Genomic DNA, 25,283 nt, shown 5'->3' on the forward strand with positions numbered 1-25,283 from the left:
GAAGAAGCTATATTCTTCAAAAACAGTTGCTTGTTTTACACATACTACATTATTACGCTATTTATATCATTGAACATGCATGTCTTTTTCACTTTAGGTCAAATTGAGGAGTTTACTTGTCTACATTTCTAAATTACATTATCTAAATTTAATTTAGACTGATCTCAGTCAGAATAATTAAGGGGTTTACATGATGGTTTTTAGGTGTGATTCATCCTTTATTCTGTTTACTAAAGGATTATGTGGTTGCATCATAGTTCAAGACTTATATTTCAAGACCATAGTTTTCAAGATCTTTGACATGCTGGTGTTGAAACATACCTTTAATAGTTATAACAGTTTATGTCAAAAGAAGCTTCTCAGAAATAAATTTCCAAATTTTACATTTAATTTATTTATTGTTTTACAATGTATGCGGCACGGTGGCTTAGTGGTTAGCACTGTCGCCTCACAGCAAGAAGGTTGCTGGTTCAAGTCCCAGCTGGGCCAGTTGGTGTTTCTGTGTGGAGTTTGCATATTCTCCAAATTTGCTATAGGTGAATTGAATAAACTAAATTGTGCGTAGTGTATGAGTGCGTGTTTGTGAGTGTATGGGTGTTTCCCAGTACTGGGTTGTTGGCTGGAAGGGCATCTGCTATGTAAATGATATACATAGCAGATGGAATAGTTGGCGGTTCATTCCATTGTGCACTCTCGAAAATAAAGGTATAAAACCTGTCACTGGGGTGGTGCCTTTTCAAAAGATAAACATTTGTACTTAAAGGGTCCATATTGGTACTTCAAAAGCTTATATTTGTACCTAAAAAATTTAAGAGGTACACTTTTGTACTTTTTATGTACTAATATATACCCTTGTGTTGTCTATAGGGACCCTTTAGGTAAAAAAGGACCCTTTTAGGTTTTTGAAAAGGTACCACCCCAGTGACAGCTCTCGTACCTTTATTTCTGAGAGTGTGGCTACCCCTGAAATATAGGATAGAAAATGAATTAATGTTGAACAATGTTCCCATATATGCAAATACTCACCTGAAAATAGCAATATACTAAAAAGGTCTAGATGTTTATTCATTGGCGAAGCAGTGGCGCAGTAGGTAGTACTGTTGCCTCACAGAAGGTCGCAGGGTCGTTGGTTCAAGCCTTGGCTCAGTCGGCGTTTCTGTGTGGAGTTTGCATGTTCTCCCTGCGTTCGCGTGGGTTTCCTCCAGGTGCTCCGGTTTCCCCCACAGTCCAAAGACATGCGGTACAGGTGAATTGGGAGGACTAAATTGTCCATAGTGTGTGTGAATGTGTGTGTGGATGTTTCCCAGAGATGCGTTGCGGCTGGAAGGGCATCCGCTGCGTAAAAACCTGCTGGATAAACTGGCGGTTCATTCCGCTGTGGCGACCCCGGATTAATAAAGGGACTAAGCCGACAAGAAAATGAATGAATGAATGTTTATTCATATTCTTTCTTGTTTTTCAAACAGATGTTTCCTTGAGAACATTGTCATGACCCCTGTTTCTCTTTACATCCTATTCACTTTCTTTATCATACTATTTTTCCCATATCATTAATTCATTCAATGATTCATTTTCTTTCAGCTTTCAGCTTCCTGATTTATCATAGGTCGTTATAGTGGAATAAACCACCAACTTATCCAGCATATGTTTCACACAGTGGATGCCCTTCCAGCTGCAACGGAACACTAGAAAACACTCATTCACTAAGGCCAATTTAGTTTATTTAATTCACATATAATTCACTTTGCACGGTGGCATGGTTGCACCCTTATAGATAGGGCGAGGAGCTCTGTCGGCCGGGAAGAGCTCAGAGTAGAGGTGCTGCTCCTCCACATCGAGAGAAGCAAGTTGAGGTGGCTCGGGTATCTGTTTCGGATGCCTACTGGATGCTTACCTAGTGTTCCAGGCATGTTCCATTGGGAAGAGGCCTCGGGGAAGACCCAGGACATGCTGGAGGGACTATGTCTCCCAGCTGGCCTGGGAACGCCTTGGGATCCCCCTGGAAGAGCTGAAAGTAGTGTCTGAGGAAAGAGAAGTCTGGGACTGCTGCCCCTGCGACCTGGCCGAGGAAAAGCAGATGAAAATGAATGAATCAATGAATCAATAACACACCTATAGCACATGACTCAGGCAGGGCTTGAACCAGTGCGCTAACCTCTGTGCCACCGTGCTGCCTATTTTGACATGTATTTTACTATAAAAACAAACAAAAATCTAGCTTTTAAAAGGATAATGAACATTCTGTCATTGTTTACTCATCATCAATTGCTTGTTTCAAGTCTTTGTTTCTTTTTCATTTATTCATTCTTCATTCATAGTCCCTTTATTAATCCGGGGTCGGATTAATCCAATTTATCAGCAAGTTTTTTAATCAGCGGATGCCCTTCCATCTGCAACCCATCTCTGGGAAACATCCACACACACATTTACATACACACTCATACACTACGGACAATTTAGCCTACCCAATTCACCTGGACTACATGTCTTTGGACTGTGGGGGAAACTGGAGCACCCAGAGAAAACCCACGCGAAGGCAGGGAGAACATGCAAACTCCACACAGAAACGCCAACTGAGCCGAGGTTCGAACTAGCGACACAGCTACCTTCTTGCTGTGAGGCAACAGCACTACCTACTGCGCCACTGCCTCGCCCTTTTTGTTTCTTTTTAAGTTAGAAAAAAAAGAAAGAATAAGGAACATTAAATTTAAAGGAATTAGAAAATTTTTGAAGTCTCAAATGATCTTATATAAGCTATAGGCCTATCTGACAGAGCCTAAGTGATTCATTTTAGCTCTTTATTTAACCCTTTTACGTTTATAAATGCATCGAAAAAAATCTGTCATTTTAAAACCTAAATGACCAGATATTTCTAATCTCCTTTAAAAGAAACATTTCTTTAAACGTCACTGAGCCAGTAACAGGGCTGAAACGGTAGCCATGACAGGAATGACCCGTTATAGCACACATTATAAAAGACAAATAAACGCATGAGGCTTAATACAATTCTCTCTTGGATAATGATTTTTGACTCGTGTTAATGCTCTGATCCCATCTGGTTGCAGAGGTGCGCATCTGTCTTTACCAGGCATTAGCCTTGGATTCTCCATTATTGAGCTCATATTCCCAATTATCATAATGGCTGAGATGCACTGGCTTGTTTGCATGCAGAGACACACTCCTGAATAATGTGGCGCGTGAATGCAAGCCCCCCTTTTAATTAAACTGGAGTACTGAGGATGTTTTTTAGGTGAGAGATAAACCTCCTGTTAATTAAGTTAAAAATGGAGACAGAAATGAAAGTGCAAACACTCGGGGATGCAAAACGCAGGGTAATTTGAGGAGTCTTAAAAGTCAGATTTGGACTGCGTTTTGGGTAAATATTTAAATGTTGAATGTATCGAGAGAAGTCATTATTTAATGACATGTTATTTTATTGGGTTTTGTCTCTAGACAGTTTGCTCGTGTTGTTTTGGGATTTAGAGTAATACAGGTGTAAAAATATCAATTTGGTCTTGTGTACGGTGCGCGTGATCAGCAGAGGGCGCTGTTGTGCTGTCGTGAGCGCGCACATCTCGTGCTTGATTCGACTCACGGATTTCTCGACATAACAAGCATTTGACATGGTGACAGACAGCTGGATTATATTTAACACTCCTGAAGTTCAAGCGTAATAAAATTACCGACGAGCGTTTAAAGAGATAGTTCACTCTTAAATGGAAATTTGCTGTAAATGAACTCTCCCACAGGCCGTCCAAAATGACGTCTTCTCTTCATTCAAGAAGATAGGTAGGCCTTTTTAGTGGCACTTTATTTTACACACAAGTTTTGCGTTTACATATGCGTTAATTATAGTCATTATATTAATTGGTTAATAACAAGGTACTATAAACCTACCCCTGAACCTAACCCTAACCCATGTATCTTATTTTGTGTCCTTTTACAGTCGTTGTGTACACATTTGGAACACTATGTGCAACCAGACTTTTTGTTTTGTTTATCTTTTTTAGCTGAAACCATTATTTCAAAAGTTATATGGTCTTATGAAGCAAAATTATTATTCTGTTTTTATCATATTTATTTAACCTTGTCATGTTTTTAGTGACGGTTTAGTTGATTGTTTTTTATTTTGTTTTATTCAATGAGAGCTTAACACATTTTGACCATGTTGCAATGATTACAGGCCTATAGCCAGGGGGGTTCAGGTGGTTCAAAAAGCCCACCCCTCACTGACAAAGGTCCAGACCAGAATTTGTCCCATACATGCCCTCATTTGTCCTATTTTGACTGCTATTCCATAATAAATTGTGAAAATAACCTATTGAAATAGGTTTTCAAGGTATACCGTGGTTTGTTGAAGCCAAGGTTTTAAAACTGTCAAAATTTTCTTCAATAAGGTATGTGTAAGTTTTTTTTGTTTGTGTTTTAGGACAATAGGGTATATGCCGAGCTAGTGCTGTTCCCATGCTGATACACTTCCGGTGAGCTGTTATTGTGAACTTTTTACCATTTTATACGGTTCCTTATACAGCATCGATGTTGTAATGTCATTAAAATACATTCAGTTAAATAAACTTTAGCATTTATTTAGTTGCTCAAGCGTAAAACGAGACAAAAAGCTGTTTACTCGCACGCGCCCGTCAGAATTGGCAGGCTAACGCAGAAGCTCCATTGAATATAATGGGGTAAAATAAATGCTCATATTATAAAGATATGGCGGGGGAAATGTAATTGAATGCAGTGCTTTTAGTACAATCTGAGACCCACTTTAAATAAGATATCACTCAGCTAGTGGAGATCACTGATTTTTAAAGAAAACAGACCTTAAACGCACCGGATTTTGCATTGGCATTCAATTCGCCGGAAGCGTTTAACCCAGGTTACAGGCAAATTAAAAGTCCTATTAGCATGCTTCGGCATACCCATACACTCTCAGAAAAAATGCGAGCTGTCACTGGTGTGGTACCTTTTCATAAGGTACAAATTTGTTCCTAAAAGATGCATATTAATACCTCTAGGGTACATATTTGTACCTTAAAAGTAAAGGTTTCCTCTTAAAATTTTTAGGTACAAAAATATTTATTTTTGATTTCGATATACACCCTTTAAGAACAAATGTGTACCTTTTGAAACCTTTTGAAAAAGTGACAGCTTGCTGCCTTTATTTCTGAGAGTGCAGTATCTCCAGCAGAAAAATGCCATTTTAAATTGTAAAAAAATCTGTTTTTGGAACAAATGAAGAAAGCAGATGTCAATGATTCATGTAGCCTGACACGTTTACTGTTCCAAAATATTTTAAAGGTTTCTGAAAATAAAATATATTGTGTTCAAATGGGAAAAAGGTTTTTGCTTTTTTATCCAGACATGTAAAAAGAATATATTGTAGAGCAGTAATCACAATACCGTGAAACCATGATGTTTTTATCCAAGGTTATCATACCCCTAAAATCTTATATCGGCCCATGCATACTGTCGGTACAGAATTGGGACTTGAATGACATGACTTCACGTTCTGAAGTTACACCACGCTAAATTCGGCATCCCAAATTCTGACTGCTGGCCAGTTTGTTGTGCTAATAAATGACATTAGGCTAAATTTTTTTCAATTGAAAACTTTAACAGAGTCCTATTTTTTATAATGATATGAGGTAATTTAGCGCTGTCGCCTTACAGCAAGAAGATCACTGGTTCGAGCCCCGGCTGGGTCAGTTGGCATTTCTTTGTGGAGTTTGCATGTACTCCCCATGTAGGTGTGGGTTTCCTCCGGGTGCTCTGGTTTCATTAGGCTGGCTACAGGCCTGGAGTGTTATTATTTGGCTTCAAATTATTTGAATTCTTGAGTACTTATTTATTATTTAATCATCATTTAAATGATCTACATTATGAAAACTGGTAAAACAAGAAACTTCTCCAAATTTAAAACAATGGAACTATTAATGGCAATCACATTAATTCCAAATAACTTTTTTTTTCTACTAAAACAACAACAAAAAGACTGCATCACCACCAAGCAATTGCTTGAGAGCAATATTCAGTAAACAATATAATCAAGATCATGTTTGGATTCATTACAGTTCATCGCTGAAAAGCTTTGATTGCATTTTTTTTTGTGGCTGCAAACCACACAAGTGGCTCTCAAAGGAACACAGACAGATATTTAAGCAGAATGAAAGCAATGAAGATAACTAAACTCCACCTCACTTGTTTGTTGTTGCACTCTAGAGTGAGCTTAGGTTTATTTTTCACCAGATTGTAAAAGTAAAACTCCTGGCAGAAAATATATATCTTTTTTTCCAAATATAACAGAAAAGGTGTGATTGGGGACTATAGAAATCTGCAACAGGAATACAGAATATTTTGTACAAAAGTGTAAATATTTTGGAATTTATTCATTCATTCATTCATTTTCCTTAAGCTTAGTCCCTTTAATTCATCAGGGGTTGCCACAGTGGAATGAACTGCCAACTTATCGAGCATATGTTTTACACAGTGAATGCCCTTCCAGCTGAAACCCAGTACTGGGAAACATCCATACACACTCATTCACACACATACACTACGGCAAATTTAGTTCATTTAATTCACCTATCCTGCATGTATTTGGACTGTGGTGAAAACAGCAGCAACGTAAAGTGATATAAACACAAAAACTCTCTTCTTTAAAAATAGTTTGAGGCTCACCACAATAGGAATGCGGTATTCCTCGCCCACCAAAATGGATTGACAAGCCTGTATTTACATGTCTTCAAAGTAACGCAAATAAACCAAGCGGCAACCTCCCGCTCTCCCTCGGAAAGCCAATATGGAAGTAACTGAAACTGCAATTCATCAAAATTCCACTAATCCTGGCTCCATAATATAGCTAATTTCAATTAAGCCCACTGTGACAATGGCTGACTTTACAGCAGGAAAAAAGGTGTTTACAGCCTGGTACAAAGAACATTTTTGGTTCATACAGCTAATATTACCCTTCATGACAACTGTGACGGGGGTGAATTTTTATTATAACATCCTTTATATTAGGCTATTTAAGTTTACATAATTAAGGGCATGGCCACTTGAGTGACAGCTAGGTCTTGCTGGTCGCGTCACTTTACCTCAGCTAAATCTGGCAGATTAGCCGCTGAACCTGGCATATACATCGTATTTTTGTTTTGTTTTATGTGGCTTTACACAGTCAGTTCCCTTGTACACTTATTTCGTACAAGAAGTAATGATGATATGGGATGCTGTGTGCACTTAATTGTGCTCACAAACCATTTACGTGGCCTCTGTTTCCCATGTGAGTAAATTTATATCCTTATCATATAAATTCAATATAAATTATCATATAAAATCAAACACACCTGAACAAGCTAATTAAGGTCTTACTAGGTATACTTAAAATATCCAGGCAGGTGTGGTGAGGCAAGTTGGAGCTAAATTCTGCAGGGACACCGGCCCTCCAGGTCCCAGATTAGTGACCCCTGGTCTAAACACTTTATTGATATATTGTAAAGCCAAGCTCATGTGGTCAGAACACAAACGAGTCGCAGGTAATAAAGTATTAAGCGTTTTCCCTAAGTAAAGTCTCTTTAACCCAGGTCCAAGCAAAATGCCAGCAGGGGTCTGTATCTCCGCACACGCTCTGCTTCTTTGCCCTTGTTTGGTATTTCGCCGTGGGTGCGATGACGCGTGAACAAAATGGCGATAGTTGGCCGCGCCTACTTGTGGCTTCTTTTGCAGTGTTCAGAAACCTATGGGTGACATCACGTATATTGCGTCCATATATTTTACAGTCTATGGAATAAGCATGTCCACAGAACAGGATTTCTAAAGAAAGTGAGATTAAAAGATCTGTTCCAACTTCCAACTGTCTGTGATCATCCGCACCTCAAGAATGAATATCTAAGTTTAAATTGCCACAGTCATATCACCCTGCAGCCCAAGACTGGTTATTCACTGAAGCTAAGCAGGGCGGGGCCAATCACCCATATCCACCGAATTGGCCCTATTACCGTCTTTTCACTCCACCAATAGCTGGGGTGTGGTGAGCGCACTGGTGCCGTTGTCCTGTGGCACCCGTCGCATTATCCAAGTGGATGCTGCAAACTGGTGGTAGTGTGGAGAGACCCTCCTCATAATTGTTAAACGCTTTGGGTGAATGGCCATACATGATAAATGTGCTATATAAAAACACAATACATTGCATAACATAAAATAAAATAAAATGTTTTTAAAACATTGCATGTTTGTAATAAAGAAAAGACGCTGTTAATACAACAGTTGCTAACAACTAACATGGCTTACACAATACAAAATAAAAGTGTGAGCTAAAACAGCATTAAAAAGTTGCCTTTGCTCAAAAAACTGTAATCTCAGCAGTTTGTATTTCATCTTTACTGTGAGTGCATTTACATTTTCCAAAATGGCAAAGAGGGGTCAACAAGACTGCTGTTTATGCCTTGCAGTAGAAACAGATGTGCAAGTAGGAACAGTAGGTGGGGAGAAGCAACTTATTTGCATTTAAAGGCGCAGGCTTGTTTTGAGACAAAAATAGGCATTTTTCCATTGTATAATAAATAATCTGATGGGTGTTTTGAGCTGAAACTTTACAGACACATTCTACACACTAAAGACACCAAAGACACTTGTTTTTTTTTATTTCGGCTAGAATAAAAGCAGTTTTAATTTTTTTAAAAAAGTTTTTAAGGTCAAAATTCAAAGGTCTACAAAACAAATCATCATTATACAATAACTTGCCTAATTCCCCTAACCTGCCAAGTTAACCTAATTAACCTAGTTAAGCCTTTAAATGTCACTTTAAGCTGTATAGAAGTGTGTTGAAAAAGATCTAGTCAAATACTATTTACTGTTATCATGGCAAAAATAAAATAAAAAAGTTACTAGAAATTAGTTATTAAAACTATTATGTTTAGAAATGTGGTAAAAAAAAATCTGCTCTCCGTTAAACAGAAAATAGACCTTTTTCACAGCGGAACTGAACACCGGAAGTGCCATTCGAAGCAATGTATCGCTATTTCCGTTTTCGCTAGGAGTCGCAGAGACATGACAGCCTGAGGACAGCGGATGACTTTCTCTCTGTTAACTTTGCCATAATTTGGACAGAAAGACGTTATTCGGTGAATGTGTAAAACTACCTGAATGAAACAGCATTTAAAAGATGATTCCGATTTGCAGAATTTGTGCAGAAAACGTGTCTTACACACAGCATTTGCAACGTCAGGTTCCAGTAAGGTGCACAGCCAACAGCATAAGATCTGCTCATTCAAGCCATTCGTAAGCAAGATTAACTAGGCTATTTAACATCCAGCAGGATTAGTTTTATGTCAGTAGTCCCGTCTATAAACTGTGCTAACCCCTCCTTCCTTTTTATTCCGAGTCAGATATAGTGAATGGCGAGGTAGTTGTACAGGTGAGTTGTTATCGGTCAATGCAGGAGCCCCATACGTTACAGGTTGTTTAATGGTCGTAAGGTTTTCTCAAGTCTGGAAACACGTTAGCTCCTACTCGTGGAAAAAATAAATTTTATTATTTATTTGAAGAACAGCAAATAACATTTTACAATACAAAAATATACATGCCAGGGGTAATTGTAAATCAAATATAAAATATACAAAATGTAATATAACATATGTAATAATGAAATACATTGTAAAGTTCACACATTTTTAAAGTGGGTCGAGCTTTCTTGTTTTTTTCTTGTTTTCCCTCTAGGATAATCATGTAAAGCCCATATGTACATGTTTCTATAATGATGAAAGAGGTTTTGAACTCAAAAGAATTGTTATTAATACATTTTTGCTCCTCACCCCATAAGCTGACTATGTAAAAAGCCAAAATAAGTGTAAAACCGTCTCCTCATATTTATTACAAAAATACAATTTACATCAATCCCAATTTTAAATTTTAGCAAATAATGTTTTGCTGGATAAAACCTGGTCATAAGTTTATAGGACATTTCTTTAATTCTATTTCTAACATGATATTTCTGTGGTAACAGCCATACTTTTCTTCAATTCACCCTTTAATAAAGACACCTAATAAAATTGGATATAAGGTACAGTAATGATTTCTGTTTGGAAAAGAGTATGAATAGCTCTATAGTTACTCTTGGTATTTACTGTAAAACAAAATTTGCCAACATAACATTTAGTAATATCAAAAGATGATGCATCAGAAGGATGGTCTTATTAATACCTCTAAATAGCATGAATGAATAACATGCCTCTGAGGGAGTTGAACCAATAACAGCTGAAAACTTGCTGGGTTATTGAGATTTTGTAATGAGAAAGGACTTCATTGTAAGAAAAGTATACCATCTTTATTATATAACTGACTAAACAAATAATTTTGTTGTCAAACCAATTAAAAAAAGAGATTTGTGTTTGTATGAATTGTATATTATTCCAAAATAAACAACGATGTAAGGAGAAATCATGCTTATAGATTAATGACCATGATGAGCCCTTGTTTGTGGAAGGCAGATAGCTTAACTGGAGTTTTGTCTATATTATAATTACTCATCAAAATTAAGCATAGACCACCAGTCTTTGATAAAACATGATAATCTCCGCTTTGAAGTGCATACACCATACGAACGTACTCCTGCATATAACTTGAAACGACATTCAAGCCCTCTAATAATTTCATTTATGATTTTCTCTGTCCTTCGTCTTTCGGGAAATCGTGGTGATTAAAGTAAGGGTGTCTTTTTTTGAGTTGGAGCAGCCGAGAACGCTGCAATTACAGCGATGAGGTGACCCTGCCATTCTTTCTTACTCCGTCATATTGAAACCGGATGTTGTAAGACGCCGGAACCAGGAAGTGTGAAAAAGGTCTATTGAAGACAAAATAAACAGAGGGGCGGATAATTCAGGGGGGTTAATAATTCTGACTTCAACTTCAAGACCATAATGTATTTTCTGAAGTCATGGGTATTAATTTTTAACATCACCTGCATTGCAAAAAAAGCTTTTCTTACTTTATTTCTAGTCCAAGTATCTACATTTTTTTTTCTAGTTTTCTAGACAAGTAAAATATTGATATTTTTTCAGAAATAATATGTTATGAATTAACTGTTTTTTTTTGCTCCTAAACCAACAAAATCATTTTATTTTAAACTAAAAACATAATCTGTCAATAGGTTAAGTAAAATCTTATTCAAAAACCTGAAACGATTATTTTATTCCTTTGGCAGATTACTTTGCTTGCTTGAAAAATACAATAATTATACAGTTTAAGTCAGAATTATTAGCCCCCCTTTAATTTTTTTTTCATTTTTAAATATTTTCCAAAGGATGTTTAATAGAGCGAGGAAATTTTCACAGTATGTCTGATAATATTTTTTTCTTCTGGAGAAAGTCTTAATTGTTTTATTTCGGCTAAAATAAAAGCAGTTTTTAATTTTTAAACACCATTTTAAGGACAAAAATATTTGCCCCTTTAAGCTATATATTTTTTCGATAGTCTACACAACAAACCATCGTTATGCAATAGCTTGCCTAATTACCCTAACCTGCCTAGTTCACCTAATTAACCTAGTTAAGCCTTTAAATGTCACTTTAAGCTGTATAGAAGTGTCTTGAAAAATATGTAGATATTATTTTCTGTCATCGTGGCAAAGATAAAATAAATCAGTTATTAGAAATGAGTTATTAAAACTATTATGTTTAGAAATGTGTTAAAAAAAATCTTACCGTTAAACAGAAATTGAGAAAAAAATAAACATGGGGGCGAAGAATTCAAGGGGGCTAATAGAAATTTAAAATTTTGAAATAGAAACAAGACAAAACTTTGTTTAGTTGAAAATCATTGTTTTGTAGCTTGCATTTTTGACTCTCAAAGTGCCAATGACTATTAACTAATTGCGTATGAATATTAATTTTACATTTTCAGAATCACACTGACATTTTATGAATACTCAAAGACTGCACTTAAAAATCTTCTTTAAAAGCTCCACTGAAGAAAAAAAATCTTACCTACATCCTAAATTGCATAAGGGTGAGTAAATTAACAGCAAATTGTTGGGTGAACTGTCTCTTTATATATGTGCAACGAGACACAGATCCTGCGTCTGCCCATGCAAGTGTGGAAAATCGTAAAGGTGCACATGTCAGCGTATCTGTTTTTTTTTTTTTTGTCAGATGTCTCCTTGCTCTTGTGATTCACTGCTAACCTTCTCAAATGCAGTGACGTGTGTGGAAATCACAGAGTCCTGACAAGCCATGCAGTTGAGAGCTCCAGATGGGCCCCGAGCAAACGTCCCCTTTGGGCTCCGGTGGCGCACCTATGTCTGTGTGTGCTAGGTGAAATCTCATTTGATTGAAAACTGCTTGTTAGGTTTTCGTTATACAGGTTTACTGTGAATCTGACAGGACCCGCTGAAGCACTGTAATGTGTTTGACTGAAAGGTCTGTTCTCCGCTTGTCATTCAGCAGTTCTTTTTTTCTGTTCAAACCAGCTTCCTGTGCTCTAATTTCTTAGTAGACGTGCGAATGATCTTTGGGTTAAGAGCTTCGCTTGAGGTCACGGTGGAGATCAGAATAGAGGTTTCTATCAATAATTCTGTGGTTCACAGGTCAGCTCTACCTGTTGTTGAATCTGTGATCAGACTTCAATCAAAGCTTTAATATAACACCAGCAGTTGTCACCCTCATCAGATCTTCAATTTAGATGTACAGTGACCACTTGCAGTTTATTTTCACGTGCCATGTAGGGGTGAAGAAGGTTCATAAAAGAATCAGTTCATGTGTATTTTAATTAGTAAGTAAATAAGTATGTAATCACATGTATAGTATTACCATACACCCAAAAGGCTTTAAAGTCATATGAGGGGGATTGATCCACACTATTACCAGTACATTTTGCAAAAAAGATTAACAGAATTTTTGCAGAACTATAGTAGATTACTATCTACTCACTAACTGGATTAAAATACATTACAAAATACATACAAAACACATTATAAAATAAAAAAATACCTCTAATATTAAAATAGAAATCAGTTATTTTTAATTATAACTGTTTTATTGCTTTTTTGTGATTAGAATATCTGCAAAAACATGAAGTACGTTATTTCAAACTGAGAGAAAAAACAACTAATCGGGAATTTGAAAATTGCGAAACACATCCATACATGGTTTAAAATAAATCTAAAAATCTACACACCAAATCTATACAATAGACAGACAGACAGACAGACAGACAGACAGACAGAGAGATAGATAGATAGATAGATAGATAGATAGATAGATAGATAGATAGATAGATAGATAGATAGATAAATAGATAGATAGATAGATAGATAGATAGATAGATAGATAGATAGATAGATAGATAGATAGATAGATAGATAGATAGATAGATAGATAGATAGATAGATAGATAGATAGATAGTGTTGGGCAAAGTCACTTTTGAAAGAAATGCATTACAATATTGAGCTTCTCTCCTAAAGTAGTTGCAATACTTACTTTATTTTAGTAAGTAATGTGTTACGTCACTTTTGCATCAATTTTTATTACCTGGCTGATCTCTTTCAGAACTTTTTTTCTTTCTTTCTTTTTTCATAGAGGAGTTCTGTAATTAACAACACACTGTATAACCTACACCTACAGTACATTTACCTATAAACACATAAAAAAAAAAATATTTTCGAGAACTTTCTGACCCCAGAGCTATACGTGACATATTTACAGATCAGGGGTGGCCAACCCTGTTCCTGGAGAGCCACCTTCCTGCAGATTTCAGTTGCTACCCATATCAAAACATATTAAACACACCTGAACCAATTAATTAGGACCTGAACACCATGTGATAATTACAGGCAGGTGTGTTTGATATGGGTAGCAACTGAAATCTGCAGAAAGGTGGCTCTCCAGGAACAGGGTTGGCCACCCCTGTTACAAATAACTTTAAGTTTAAAGCAATGTGCTTGCTACTTTTGTACTATTTGTCACTGTCCTTTGAGGCAATGCCCATTTCCTTAGCTTCGATGCGTTCAAAATAATGAAAACTTTCTCTCATTGACTGCACGATTCATTGTGACTACTTAAATTTTTAATCCAGCAATTTATTTTTTAAAACTAATTATTTCAACTTTTTTTTAAAAATCTTTACATTTTTTTAAAGTATAACTTTAAAATTAAATTTAAAGGAAATTTAAATTTAAAAGTTACTTTGTTACTTGTTACTTAGAAAAGTAATATTATTATGTAACTTGCGTTCCCTTGTTATGCGTTACCCCCAGCACTGGAATAAACTCTATCTATAAATGAATGTACATTGTACATACCTTTTCTTTTAAAGGGTTGATAATAGAAACCAAAAACGTTTTTTTTTTTTTTTTTTTTTTTGCAATGCAGTTCCTAGAGAAACGGAATATCAAATTAAGTGGGTGTGGCTTGTTTTTTCTAATGAAAGCTAAATAAATGTAGTAAAGTAGACATTTCATTAAAAATAAATAAATAAATTGGAAAAAAGTTTTGGAGAGTTTTTACAACCTAACAGACACCTCCTCCTCACCATTTTTAGACAGTTGGAGGGTCATGGTTAAGTATGTTAGCCACACCCATTACCCCAAAATCACACATTATGAGAAGTTAATTAAAAAAATAAAAAATAAAAACAGGAAGTGCGTTTTCAAGTTTAATTTTAGATTACAAGGGCAAATAATTTTAACGACATGCACAGAACTGTGTGTAGGCATAGTGTGTCCGCAGTCATTGGTGTAATAGAAACACAATAAGTCTCTCTTTTTAAATCTTTCAATGTTAAAAATAGGATCTAAATGCCTTTCATTTTGAGGCTCCCTGCAACGTGACGTAGAAGTGCAGTTTCAATGCCCATTTAGGTGACTGACAGCCGCAGATAATCATATCAACAAGACAAGACTTGCGCAGATCAATTGATACTAAAAGATACTTTGAGCTCACTGTGATAGTCAATCATCATCAAATGTGATCAAGAATGAGTTTTACAAGTTTAAGACATTTTAAAACAGTGCTTGCTTGTAAAAAAGACAGTAAAATTGCTACGTAATTTCTAACCACAGCTGTGTGTCAGCACAATTATAAAAGAAGACGATTCAATCCCGGTTCATATATTTAAATCAGGTTTATTTTGTACATTAACATAATAGATATCCATACAGCAGTGAATATTAAAATGTATCCTGCTACATTTGTTGTGCCATAACAGTGCAAAGCTAAACGCATGTGTGTGCATGTGCATGCACTTTATAATGACGTTGTGTGACTCATCGTTGCAGAAAGGCTTGAATTAACTCCACAAAAAATACATCAAATAAAAGTTGGGAAAATTCTTACTGTAGTAAGGGAGACCTGCTTCATTCTTGTCTGTCGCTGTGCTGTTTATCTGGAGCGAGACATAACAAGAGAGGCTACGCGAACAGTGTTGGGAGTAATGCGTTACAAAAGTAATGTATTACAGTAATGTATTACATTTTCCTGTAACGCAGAAGTGTAAGGCATTACTAATACATTTTCAGTAATATTTTACTCGGTACATGTTCAGTAACGCGTGCGTTACAACAGACTTTTCGGCCGCAAGACATTAACAAATGAAAAATACCGCAGTTCTATTTCCTGTTCGTGGATAGAGAATATATGCGCGTGCTGTCATTAATCTCCCTCTGGCTATGGGACCTTTTTACTTTGAACGCGGAATGATTTCAGCTTCTGAGCTCAAGGTCCGGCGATATTGGCTCAGCCCGGTTCGCAGTACGCGCAGCGGAAAAGCGGCAAATAGATGAAAATGGCAGAAGACAGTGCATTTGCGAGACGGACGTAAGTGCATATAGCGTTATTTCACTGACAAATGTCGTAAGCTCATTCATGTAATACGAGCGAGTGAACGTGCCGGTTTCCTCTGTGGACAAAACTCCTCGCGTTCACTCAACACTGGCTGGGCTGCTCACGTACTAACGACCTGCTCTCGCTCCGTCAGATGATGCAGACTCACAGTCTATGCCGTGTGTTTCCTCTTCCTTTCGTTCTGTTGCTCTCCAGAGATCCTCCTATTTAATTGTTATCCCAAGAATGTTTATATGGTTTATATATTGCTACACTATTTACTTATAGGTTAAGATAAATTCTATGATAAATACTAGTGTTTTTGAGTGTAAGGTATACTGCCTATGTTTTAGGCTAAAGTATTTACAATGAATGCTTAAGCATAACGTTACTGTCGTATTAAGAATAGTGAACTCATAAAATTAAATATAAAGTGTAGTTTTACTACAGTTAAGTGTGGTGAATTGTAGTACAATCTACCCCATATTGTAAAAAAACTACAGCACTAGATCATTTGTTTATATTACACTTCTTGTGTTACCATAGCAACTATAGTATTACCACAACAAAATAATTACAGTACTTAATGACAATATGTGTGTTCAGGGGCCCTGTGGAACAGCTTCTTTTCAAAATGAAGATGATGGCAGGGAAAAAGTCCTCCACAATCTCATCAACAATGTGGAAGACAACAGACACTAGTTCACTTTATTTTAGTTGCCATAAAAAATCTGATTGATAATAAGATTAATTTGAAGAGTGAATAGTACAGTAGGCTATAATACCTTATCAAGTTTTTCTATTAGTTACATTTCTGCTTGCGTTAGTTTTTATTTTTGTCTAAATGTTTTTTTTATTTGAAATATCTCATCATATAACATACAGCCAACAATGTTATGGTTTATTAGATTAAAAATTATAAGTCTATTTTAGTATTTTGGTTATTGTTAATAAATAGTGTACTAATGTAATTCATATCAAAAAGCTTGAAAGGAAGAGGGAACACAAGACAGGAATTGTGAGTCTGCATATAATCTCACTGAGAGAGCAGTGTACTTAGAGCACGCAAGAAAACTTGTGCGTGAGCAGTGCGTATTTGAGTTATCGTGAGAATTTGTGCGCGAGCAGCATATGTGAGAGCTCGCAGGCAGTTTTGTCCACAAACAGGAAATCGGTGCACAAACATTATACTGAGAAAACTGTTCATCATGCTCACTTTGTGCAGGACGGTTTTGTGTTGAAAACCACTTGAATGTAAAGTAAATACAATAATGGCAACAATAAGAAAAGAAACAAAATCTGCATTTTGTCATGGCATTGGAGTTTACATATCGGCCTGTTGTGTCTAATATGAAAATAGCCAAGCCATTCACAGATATTGCCAGATAATCAATTTACCTCTACCATACTTTTAACAGATCATTTGTAATTCTGGCTGTCATCCTTTCTTGCATTGTCTTGAGCCTTCACATTTCCAATTATATACTATATTGTTAGTAGCCTGGAGAGGTCACAGTCATTCTGCTAGATCAAATCACTTTCTACTGGATGTAAAATGCTCATTATAGAACATTATAGAATTTTATAATGTTAAGTTCTAATTCTGTAGTTTTTTTGGTGAAAGTAACTAAAAAGTAATATAAGAGTAATGTAACATATTACAATTCTGAGACAGTAATATTGTAAGGTAAGGGATTACATTTAAATAACAATAATAAGTAATCTGTAATGTATTACAGTTTGGAAGTAACTTGCACAACACTGTACGTGAATCAGTGATCTCAATGGCTCTGACACACACAGTGGGCAGGGAGAACCAGCTCATTTGCAATAAAGAAAACAGCTAATGTCATAACAGCTCAAATTTCCAGTATACAGAAATGTATAATAAATAATCCGATGGGTATTTTTCAGCTGAAACTTTACAAACACATTCTGGAGACACATAAGACTTATAAGACATAAGACATCAAATCCTAAAAAAGGGTAAAATGGTGATCTTTAGATAATTACCAATATTTCAAAGTATTACAATTACCATTTTACAGTATATTCAGTGCAGCTTTCAACATCATTTATCATAAAGTATTTGATCACTGGTCTAGTTGGTAAAATAAGCAATTGGTATATTTTTGTTACATCAGTCTCTTCCATCAGATTTTATGTACCAGCAATTAAGTTGTAAACACAGCTTCATTTCTGACTGCTGGAAACTGCATAAAGTTAACCAACTAAAAAAAAAACCTACAGAATTTAGGACAGTTTTTGACAGTTTTGTTGGTAACATGACTCAGATGGCCAGTAAACAGGCTGTGGGCGGTTCATGGGCAGTACAGTCTGAGACTGTAATGCACCTGAAAGAGTTACTATTTAGCCTCCATCTGTCCAACTGTGCTGTACTGAAGGATCCAGTCATTTTAAGTAGTGTCCTGTACCTCCAACACTGATGAGGATCTGGACGCTCTGCTGGACAGTGCAGATGGTCACATCTGAAGCCTGTGGCTCTACACATCACGCCTGCTGGGTGATTATTGGCTTTACGGTGGAGGTCAAAGCCAGGATGAGCTGTCGAAAAAGCCCAGGTTATGAAGTCAATTACAGTGCAATCAAGACAGATCATTTTACCTTTGGCCCACATCTCTGTGGGCCTTCCCGCTCGATAGAGACTTTTTCATGCCTCATATTTAGTGCCACTTTTTCTTTATGCATATTTCTCAAGAGAGGTGTTCATATATTAATGTAAGGGTCCAAATTTAAGGTGCCTGAAGGGAAAGCCGGGTATACTCTCTTCGATATTTACTTATGATTGTCACAATTCTCCCTCTTGTGGTGATACAGAGGTCATGAAGCTGCAGTTACCTTCTGCTTACTTACTATGGTATGATTAATTATTTTAATGAATATAATGAATGTATGTTGCTTTATTGCAATTGCACCAGCTTACACCGAAAAGACAAAGATTGGTGTTTATTTGTGTCTGAACCCAATATACAAAAATTGTCTAATTGTCTAAGTTCTACTATGGGATGCGAATGGCCAAGATATTCTTAAAAATAAAAATGAATACCTTCTCCTTTTAAGGCCTGTGCACACAGAGTCGTATTTTGCTCATCTTTTCAGTTGACGTTTAACGCCTTGTAACTAAATAAAGGGCGCTAATGTGATCGTAGACGCCAACGCGCAAAATGCCAGGCGAAAAATCACCATTTAAAAAAAAAACCCGGCGTATGCTTGTTTTTTTGTTTTGACGCACCCTGTCAAAACCTTCTCCACCTATCAGGTTGGCTCTTTTGCTCATGTGCACGAAGCTGCTGAAGTTACAGTAAACAGCCCTTAGAGCGCTCAAGCGCAAAACTGTCAATGCGAGTGCACATTGAAGAAGATGGCCAGAGGCCATATGAACGTGGAGCTGCTTATTGCACTGGTGAACAATAATCATTTCATTGTTAGAGCTGGGGTCCGTTCTTTGTACGTGGATTACTCTGTTAGCTGGATTTGGATATTGACGATTTGACACGATCCAAGATTGTTTCGTTCTTCAAAGCTGATCCGAGAGTTGTTGTCATGGCAACAGTTCTGATAGATCAAACCTGATCGGGAGCAGGTTCAATTTATATAAACAGGATTAAGCCTGATTTATACTTCTGCGTCAAGTGACCGGCGTAACCCACGGCGCATGCAACGTGCGTGGCTGTGCATTTATACTTCTGCGCGCTGTCTCTATTGGTCTGCATTAACACTTCCGAAACGCTAGCTGGCAGTGAGGTGTAAATGTTCCTCTGTGTCGAGTTTCTTCTCTGCTTTTTTGCTTTTCCTGAACACTTCCGGGATGTACAAGTGGTTCGAACTCGCTCATTTTGAGGCAGCAACCGTCGGACGTGCAGCAACTTTAACTATGAGGTAAACACAAAACAAAACTTTCCATCCGGAGCTCCTTCACGGAACTCCACACTTGTAAACAATCGCTCGCGCCATTCGCGCGGCTCTCGGTCCCGCCCATACTCGTCAGAGCTACCAAGCCGACCAATCACAGAGCTTACGCTACGCGTCGTTGCGACGTGAAGTTACATTTTTTGAGAGGTGCACGTCAGTGATGGCGATGGCCATGGCGAAGGGCTATGCGTCAGCGCCGTAGCATACGCCGGCGTTTGACGCAGAAGTATAAATTAGCCTTTAGATCGGCTTAGTTCAAGCAAAGATAATAGAGAAAGTTTGTGAATTCTGATATTTTCTTACAGTAGTAGTTATATACACTTGGGAAAATGGTAAATATTTTTAAACTATGTATATAGAGTTATAGTTATTAATAAAATAAATAAAGTTATACTTATTTATAAAACTTATGCAATCTGCACCCTCGAAATGAAAGTACAAAGATTGCCACCTGGTGGTGCAAAGAGAAAACTTATTGATATGAACTTTTTAGATCGCTTTAGTACAAATTGTGTATAATAAAAATGCACAATATGTGACTTTTTTTAAAAAGCAATAATACATTAATGCAGTCATAAACATGTTTTGACAGTTTATATGCCAGTGATTATGCTTCACAAAAGTTGCAGACGCCTTTAGCAATATCAAAATGCTTTTGTAAACATCCGATTAAAAAACGGCTACTATAATAAAGAACATATTTTCTAAATGTAGAACTAAATACATTGATTTGCATTGAAATACATGATGAATACTCTTGACACATGAAAGTGTAAAGCCTGCAGCTCACAACAAATGTGGAAGGTTATTGCGTGTCATATTTAACAAACCGTTTACTGCTCATTTGATGTAATTTTGCTCACATGGATAATTGAATATTAATCAGATGATGTCATTACGCTGATGTGCCGTCAGCCAATCGTTGCATTGCTGATCATGATTTCGAGAATCAATAGATCTGTCCTTCACAACACACGCAGCGATCTCAGATCAGTTCATCCAGACATTCTAATCTGATTCGCAAACTTGTTTGAAGAAACAAATTAGCGAAAGATCAGTTATCAAGATTAAAAGATCCAGGATCTGCCAAATCATCTTAGATCATTTAAGCGAGGTACGAAGAACGGACCCCTGGAGCTGCTGCTTGAACCAATCATAACATCCAGCTTGTCAACTTTATCTTCTTCTTCTGTGTTACAAGCGGGTGTCTGAAGCTGAAAGTTGTGTGGCGCCATCTAACGTCAAGGAGTGATTTTGCATACTCTTCTGCTTGACGCTAGTAAAAAGTGCTTGGGTTTGAATCTGGAAAAATGTCTCGTAAAAAGCTGACGATAAACGAACAAAAAAGGCGTCCCGGTGTGTACAAGCCTTAACACTGCAAAGGAAAGTGGGCACATCCATGCTGTGAGTTTGGATATAGTCCTGTTGAATCTTTTAGGTGAGAGTGTAATTAGGAAACTTTCAAGGGAAATAGAGGCAAATCAGTCTTCTAAAAAGTACTTTTACTTGTTCATGAATCAAGTAATGGCCTAGAGGACTGCATTAAGTTGTTTATATGTTTATTGAATATAAACTTTTTAGACCTTTCAGATTATAAAATCAATTAAAAATACCAAGGGTTGACTTAAAGGTCAGTCACTATGTACTACGCCTGCCAACATCTGTTTAAATATAAATATTTATTTTTATTATTTGCCATTTTATTTGTTACACTTGTTTTGTTATTATTTTAGGATTTTTAAATATCCTATCATATGTAAAGCACATTATCATTGCGTATGAAATGTACTATTCAACTAAGCTTGCCTTGCATTCTTGACATTACTCCTTACTCTAGCATGGCGATCTTGCACCAGAATTGAAACAACTAAGAAGTAAATGGAGGAAGGCCTCAGGGGCAGGAGGAAGCAATGAAGACCTGGAATCCAGCTAGGACAGCAGCCCACGGTGGAGTTGATGGGATGAGGAGCCATGATTTAGATGGGAATGTCAACACCAGGGTGCTGAACAATAGCGACAGAGGGGATGGAAGTAGAGCCTAAGGGCTGGGACACGCCGTGCCAATGCCAAACAACTAGCACCAACAAAACACAATTTTGTTTCATTGGATTGCAGCTGGGCCAAAAAACTGCACTTGAACACACCAAACTGACACAAAGAGCCGCATTATATGCCTGCGCAAGTAGGTGTGAATTTCTGCTGGGGCTAGTGATCTGTTTTATTGTTCCACATAAGAAAACCAAACTTCCGACTCACACAGAGAAAATGTAAAGAAAGCAGAATTTAGTACCATTATGACAGTAATTATTACCACAGAGGGATTCACTTATGAAAATATGTCTGATAATCCATATCGTTTGCAAATATATAAGAAATGTAGTAAAATTATGGTTGGCCTCTTTGTGTTCCCTTTTGGCTTCACTTCACAACATCACACTCGCACTCTGATTTGTTGCTGAATAACCAGTTAGAGTGCTCTGTTCAGCTGACGAATCGAAGCCAATTCAATGCTAAATTGGGCCAACAAATTTCGATGTTAACCTATTTAGAGGTAACATAGGGAACACACCAAAACAGCTAGCCTAAACGATGGACCAACAAAGTAAAATGGCTGACCCCAAGACTGAGATAAAGAGCTGCAGAACCAGAGTGATGCCTATAGGATTCAAATGCCCATGGCAGAGCTGATGGCTCGAGTCACCATCACATAAGAAGGGTTCTGGTAGACCACAGTGGAGCTGGTGTGACTAAGGTAGAGCCGAAGGGAAGGAGGAGCCCAAAGAAGACAGAGGGGAAAAGTGTAGCCAGAGGAATGTTGTCTGAAGGGGAAGGTATGAGGATGATTGACCAAGGTGCAGACAGAAAGATGAGGACGATGAGGTGGGACAAAAGGGCACAGTTGAGACAAAGGACAATAGAGCCAAGGTGGAAACAATGGGTTGAAGGGCTGAGGAGATCTTTGCAGCTTAGAAACTGAAGGCAGACATCTGCCAACACAGAAGAGCTGGTACCTGGAAGACACATGGTGAGCTGAGGGACTGGCCTTAGTCTGGAGAGAATTCTGGAGAAGGTTTTTGGGCAGGGACACAAACTGTTCAGGGAGTTCAGTCACCAGAATGGTATAATCAGTTCCAGATTCAAACTGTTTTTTTGGTTTAGGAGTATCAAACAGTTAAACCAGTTTCACAGAGTCAAAAATAGTAAAACAGATTTCAAATAGGTTAATTAGTTGCAGAGAATAAAACAGTTCTTTCAGTTCAGAAGATTCAAACAGTTAGATTTATTCAGGGGTTTCAAACAGTTCAATCAATTCATTTCTCAGACCAGAGGCAGCACCTAACCACTGTGCCACAATACACAGCCTTTTGGAGAACACTCCATGTGATAGCATGCACTCAACAATAAAACACTTTTTATTAAGCACTTTTTTCCATAGGTTATCTCATCTATAGATAAATAAACATTAATGCCTCATTCATGGCTCTTTCTATAGGCTGTTTTATGTAAACCATCTGACATGTGACAACCATCTGGAATGGTGAAGAGCAAGTTGCAATAGACTTCAGTTTTGCAAAACTAACACAATACAAAATAAAAGTGTGAGCTAACACAGCATTAAAAGTTACCTTTGCTTAGTTGTTTAATCAGCTTTACTGTGAATGCTATTTAAAAGTTTTCAAAATGGCAAATGATGGTAAACTGTTTTCGAGTAATTTTCTGGAGAAAATCAATTCTGTAAATCAGGGGTGTCCAAACTCGGTCCTGGAGGGCGGGTATCCTGCTAAGTTTAGCTCCAACTTGCCTTAACACACCTGCCAGGAAGTCTCTAGTAGGCTGAGCACCTCCGCAAATTGATAGAAAATAATCAGAACAATCCTAGATTTTTATTTAACACTATTGATAAATTAACAAATAATCTGTCATCTTTGGAACAAAATGTTCCACCGCAAATTAGTAGTGATGACTTCATGAATTTTTTCAGTGATAAAATAGAACGCTTTAGACAGAAAATAGGAGATGTTAAACTTTTTGCACAAGCTTATACTCCAAATCCTGTAAATATTTCACTGAATCATAATAACCTACAGTGCTTCAAAATCATAGAACAGGAAGAGCTAGATAAATTATAAATAGCTGTTAACCAGCTATGTGTATGCTGGACTCAATTCCAATAAAATTACTGAAACAATTGCTACCTGCTATAGGAGAACCTCTTCTTAATGTTATCAACTCTTCTTTATCTTTAGGCCATGTTCCAAACTCTTACAAGCTAGCTGTTATTAAGCCTATTATTAAGAAACCGAAAATGGACCCCAACAACCTAGCTAATTATAGGTCTATTTTAAATATTCCATTTATGTCTAAAATATTAGAAAAAGTTGTTTCTACTCAATTATGCTCCTTTCTGCAGACCAACAATATTTTTGAAGTCTTTCAGTCAGGTTTCAGCGCTCATCACAGTACAAAAACCGCATTAGTGAAAATAACCAATGATTTACTCTTAGCTGCTGACCAAGGGTGTATCTCACTATTAGTTCTACTCGATCTTAGTGCAGCATTTGACACCATTGACCACAATATCCTCATAAATCGCTTAAAGTCTACAGGTGTCCAGGGACAGGCTCGACAATGATTTAAGTCATACTTAACTGACCGTTACCAGTTTGTTAATATTAATGGACAGCCTTCACAAGTCAACCCAGTAAAGTATGGGGTGCTTCAAGGATCAGTTTTAGGCCCTTTGCTGTTTACAATTTACATGCTACCCCTGGGAGACCTTATTAGAACACATGGGATCAGCTTTCACTGCTATGCAGGTGATACTCAATTATATATTTCAACTAAACCTGATGAGATGTCTGAACTGTCTAAGCTAACATAGTGTATTAAGGATGTTAAAGACTGGATGACCAACAATTTTCTTCTCTTAAACTAATTACTAATTACGAAGTATGCTATCCATCTCTGATGCAGAAAAGCTAGTCCATGCTTTTATGACTTCTAGGCTGGATTACTGTAATGCTCTATTTGCATCCACTATTAACAACCAGGCCGTATCCTGAGCTGCTGCTGCACTGGTGGTTATGGGGGAGTGGAGAGCATGAGGCTGATTCCAGTGATGCTCCAGGGACAGATGAGTTTTCTCTGAGGCCAGCTTTCATCCTCCACCGCTGAAACTGCAGCTCTGCACAAGACTTGGTCAGCGGAGAAATTAAAATGGTTGTGCCGAACTGAGTCTGGTTTCTCTCAATTTTTTTTTTCTTCACTCTCCTATCAGTGAAGTTTTTTTTCCCTCTCCGCTGTCACCACTGGCTTGCATGGTTCAGGATCGGTAGAGCTACGCATAGATGAATTTGCTCTTCAGTGTTTGGACTCTCAGTAATGATTTTAAATCACACTGAACTGAGCTAAACTGAACTGAACTTAAACACTAAAAACTGAACTACCCTGATCCAGTTACTATGACCATTTATATGAAGCTGCTTTGACACAATCGACATTGTAAAAGCGCTATACAAATAAAGCTGAATTGAATT

General features: G+C 37.1%; 1 long non-coding RNA gene across 1 annotated transcript; it reads left to right on the top strand.

Moving 5' to 3' along the window:
- Positions 1 to 3,526: 3,526 nt before the first annotated feature.
- LOC141378038 (uncharacterized) lies at positions 3,527 to 25,283 on the top strand. The gene is made up of 3 exons (XR_015478412.1): positions 3,527 to 3,789; positions 4,430 to 4,481; positions 21,584 to 25,283. It is a non-coding gene; the product is annotated as an uncharacterized LOC141378038 (long non-coding RNA).

Source organism: Danio rerio, chromosome 2, assembly GCF_052040795.2.
Source record: "Danio rerio strain M-AB ecotype USA chromosome 2, GRCz13ab, whole genome shotgun sequence".
Classification (NCBI taxonomy): Eukaryota; Metazoa; Chordata; class Actinopteri; order Cypriniformes; family Danionidae; genus Danio; species Danio rerio.